Raw genomic sequence first — 5,000 nt, 5'->3', positions numbered from 1 at the left:
GATTCTTTAACGGATTTAAAATAAAGATTTTTGTAGTAAAAATATACGTATTTATGTTCGCTATTTCTAAATGTTTAATATTCAACTTTCTTATAACTAAACAACAAGTTGCAATTCTATCAAGAAAATTATCACAACATAAATTTTATATTATCTTATTAAATAAAAAAATGGAAAGAATCTATTAATAAAATTTTCAAGGGGTAAACACCACTCTAGAGGCCCGAAAAATAGAAGAATTTTTTGTGGTTAAAACAAAAAGTAAATCAAAAGTCTATTTAAAGGACTTTATTGTACATGTTTTAAAGTGTATAAAACAATTTTTTATTTTTTAAAGCTACGTTCGGAAACGCTACCCTGAAGGTAGACTCGGGTGAGTAGTAGTAGGGACAGGGTGCACCCTGGGTGTAAGTATCCGAACGGCAAATAAAGCGGAGAGCACAAGAGCACACACTTCTGCACAACGCATAATGCGTAAGCATAAGAAAATTGATTGGTCTATATACATGTGCATAAGGAAACAGACCAATCAATTTTCTTATGCTTATGCATTATGCAAAAGTCTGTGTTTCCCGCTTAAGTAATAAGACATGGCGGATGAAAGGCAATCCCGAGAAAATATTATTGTATCCTGCGCCATACTAGACAAGAAATAATCAGAATAGATTTAGATCCAGTTTATATCTAGATAGTAATGACACAGTATAATATCTACTTATGCTGTGGTAATGATGAGCCGCTGAGTGCTTCTACAGCTTCTACTTCCTTTTAGTAAAATTAGTGGTGCAATCACCAAATTACGAGTGTAAAATATATCGATCGCTTAAACAACTTTTAAGATATACCTACATAAGATGAATTATTAATTAATATGAATAATAGAAAAATATATTCGTAATTAGCGTCAAGATATTATTAAACATAGATAAAATCTGATAATAAATTAGCGGTAGGCAATAGAATATATTAACCTTACTTAAATCCAACTAATCAGAGTTATTAATATTATAGGTTAACAGTTCGACCAATTCAGCAAATCGTAACGCAAAAAAACCCGGTAAAACATTTTTTATATAAAAACATATTTAGATATATACATATAAGGGCGGCAGTGTGGTCTAGTGGTAGAGCGCCAGACTCGTAATCTGAGGAACCAGGTTCGAGTCCACTAGAGCCATGAAGCATGGAATGTTTTTCCGATAGCTGCGCCCCTTCGTGCAAGATAGGCTCTTATGCGGAGAAAACTGGGCTCCGTCTTTCGTTTCCCGTTGGTCCAAAGGGTTAAAATGAGAGGAGAAGGATAGTATTGGTAGTAGATTGCGAACCCTGCGGGGATATGCGATAAATTACGAATTTTTTATTTAGATATATATAATCATAATATTATATAAAATATTACATAAAATATGTCTATATATGTCCATACTATGTTTTTCTCTTGTATAATCTCTGTTCGTATGTACAAGAAAAATAATAAGAAAAAGAATTAGAAAATAATTCAAAGCATAAATTTTTGCATTATTTTTTTATAACAAAAAATAAAGTGAGAAATTGTGAAAAATTTGCTATGTAATCATATTTTATATACAATTATTACACATTTATATATGATTATATATGATTATATATAAGCAAATAAATAAACAATGCAAAAATGATCTTTTTAATTATTTTCTAATTCTCTTCCTTTTTATTTTTCTTGTACATACAAACAGAAATTATACAAGAAAAAAAACATACATGGACATATTTTATATAATACTTTATGATATCATATAATTATATACATTTAAATGTTTTTATATAAAAAATTTTTTACCGGGAATAGATAATGGAGCTACGAATTCAAGTATTTAACACACAGTTCGCGATATTCACCAGCCTCGCTTCGAAGAGAAAAGATACGTAATATCTGGTGTATTGTATACGAAGTACTGGACACAGAGATATATGGAAATATTCATGAATGGATTCCGATCAAAATTCAATTATTCCCTAGATTTCTATTGTTTTTTAGGGAAAACGGAATAATTTCAATCGGAATCCATTCCGAACAGTTCCATAGAAGAAGAAACTTTATTGCTACAGTTTAAAAAATTCCGCCAAATGTAATAAGTTACCCGTATTCACCCTGAAATTCGGGGTGGAAAATTTTCTTCCTGAGGTGCACCCGGGTGAAGTTTCCGAACAACTTCATCTCTATCACATTGGTACAACCCGAACGTTTCCGAACAGCGTGAGCATTGGCGGATGCACCCGGGTGAAGTTTCCCAACGCAGCCCAAATGGCGGCGCTGGAGCTTTGTAAGCATAAGCGTTTTTTTGCGGGAGGTGCTCCGGGGCTTGCAGCATAAGTGCCGCAAATTTTAACCTGAAACAAAAAACCCAAATTTTTCATAACTTGCATGATAATAGCTAGAAAAATACGTAGAGAATTTTTAAAATATTGTTTTCATAGAAATGGCAAGCATTTGAAAAAAAAAGTTAATTAAAAACGACTTTTTTCACATGCTCGCCATTTCTACGAGAAACGATATTTTAAAAATCCCCTACATATTTCTCTAGCTATTATCATGCAGATTATGAAAAATTGTAGTTTTTTGTTCCAGGTTAAGCGGCACTTATGCTGCAAGTCCCAGAGCACCTCCCGCAAAAAAACGCTTACGCTTACAAAGCTCCAGCGCCGCCATTTAAAAAATAAAACATTGTTTCATACACTTTAAGGGGATCCTGCAGTGACAGGCGAACTTCCTCGATGTCGATAATGTCAACCTTTCTAATTTTGTTTTCCCTATATCTGTCTTTGTTTAACGAAATGACATCTGTCCTTGTTCGATTGCTTGCCATCTCTCGCAAGATCCGACTACTGTTGCTGCTCTTCTTGTCATCCTGCATCCGTTGCACGATATTATTCCTACATGTTTTGCCAAGAGAGGATGATAAACATTATGTATGTATAAACTGCAGAATTTTTGTTTTAAGCAAATATTGTCGTCAGGTGACAGCTGTATGTGCCCCAATAAGTAATATTTTTAATTTTTTTGTATTTTTGATATAAAATCGCGTTTGTTACCTTAAATTTTTGTGTGGACTTTAATTCTGTAAAAGATTTTTGCAATTCTATAAAGACAATTAAAAGATCCATCTAAAAACGATAATGTCAGTAAATCATACGGCTGCAGGATCCCCTTAAGGGGATCCTAAACTGACCCAAATTACCGACAATTGCAGGGAGAGCTCCAACTTTGAGTAGACTGCACAGAATTTTAAAAAATGTGTACACAATTGAAATATGCACGAAAATCGCGCGAATGTTGATTACAAGACAAAAATCGGAAAAAAATTTTTTAAAATACATTTTTGAGCTGTCACCTACCGTAAACGTTTGCTTAATACAGGAGTTGTACAGTTTGTATGTACAAAATAAGATACACGCGCCATTCGTATAATGTGAACAAAGAATACCGTATATGAAAAACTAAAATTAAAAACGTAACAAAAAAGTTTGAGCTTTTACTACTATTTGGTGCAAAAGCACATGCAGGTTGATAGGATAAGCAGTATTGCGTGTAGCGAGAGATGGCGCAGCAATCGAACAAGGACAAATTACTATAGTTAAACAAGGACACATATAGAAAAAACAGGTTTAAAAATGTTGACATTATCGACATCGAGGAAGTTTGGCCTTCGCTTTAGGATCCCCTTAAAGGTGGAAGCACATAAAATTACAGGAGCCATGAGCAGAATGCAGAAGCCATATGCGCATGCGCGTTAAAATTAAATATCTGTTAGAGCTCTTCAGATACCATAGCGCATGCGTATATGGCTCCTGCAATTTTATGTGCTTCCACCTTAAGGGGCTTCTATAGTGGCAGTGCACTTTATGCACTAAGTAAGTGCACGTTAAACTGCACTTTAACTCGTATTTTATTTATTATAAATTTTTAAGGGCAAAAATGCAAAATCGGGCTGTTTAAGGCACTACAGATGAGCTTACTGATTAAAAATATCCTAAATTGAATAAGATTCATTCGATATTTTGGCTAAATTCTTATTCGTAATTTTTTTCGTAATAAAAAAAATTTAGCCAAAATATTGAATGAATCTTATTCAATTTAGGATATTTTTAATCAAGCTCATCTGTAGTGCTAAACAGCCCAATTTTGCATTTTTGCCCTTAAAAATTTATAATAAATAAAATACGAGTTAAAGTGCAGTTTAACGTGCACTTAGTGCATACCACTATAGGATGCCCTTAAGACATGTACAATAAAGTCCTTTAAATAGATTTTTAATTTACTTTTTCTTTTAACCACAAAAAAATCTTATATTTTTTGGGCCTCTAGAGTGGTGTTACCCCTTAAGTTATATATAAAGAACATTCTTTATTATTTTCTGTTCAGCTAAGATATGTTTATCATGTCTTGTCACATACATAAAATGATAACATAAATAATAAAAATACATATAAATATCTATCCTTATTATTTTCTATCGATTTGTCATTTTATCGTCAAAAAATTAAATATATATGTTTACTTACCGCACCATAAGCATACATATTATTATGTGTCTGACTTGGGTTGACTTTACTTAATAGAAATCTGGCTTGAGAACCACCTTGTTCCGTATCAATATACCGAGGCGCAGGAAATCTAATAGCTAATGTTTCCGCAGCATCATCAACAGGTGCTGCTAGTAACTGCCGGAAATTTTCGTACTCTGGTAAGTCTTGATATTTTAACTGTCGCCACTGTGCAATAGTCTATAAAACATAAATTTTAAAACAATACAAACAAACGCTTTGCTCTTTATAAAGATTTATATACTGTTAAAATATACACAACACGCGCGCGTGCAACAAATTTTTGTATATACCATCTTTTATAAGATTATTTTATGTGGGATGACCCAAGTCTAGAAAAACAATCGAATAACTCGTAAATAGATTTAAAAAAAAATGTTTCAGATAAAAGTTGTAAAGTTTAAAAAGAGGCATTT

General features: G+C 32.6%; 1 pseudogene; it reads right to left on the bottom strand.

Annotated features, from left to right (window-relative positions):
* Positions 1 to 1,786: 1,786 nt before the first annotated feature.
* On the bottom strand, positions 1,787 to 4,764 carry LOC112455043 (annotated as a pseudogene).
* Positions 4,765 to 5,000: the final 236 nt, after the last annotated feature.

Source organism: Temnothorax curvispinosus, unplaced genomic scaffold (genome assembly GCF_003070985.1).
Source record: "Temnothorax curvispinosus isolate PA1 unplaced genomic scaffold, ASM307098v1 QBEX01005698.1, whole genome shotgun sequence".
NCBI lineage: Eukaryota > Metazoa > Arthropoda > Insecta > Hymenoptera > Formicidae > Temnothorax > Temnothorax curvispinosus.
This window is presented reverse-complemented; position numbering and strand designations above follow the sequence as displayed.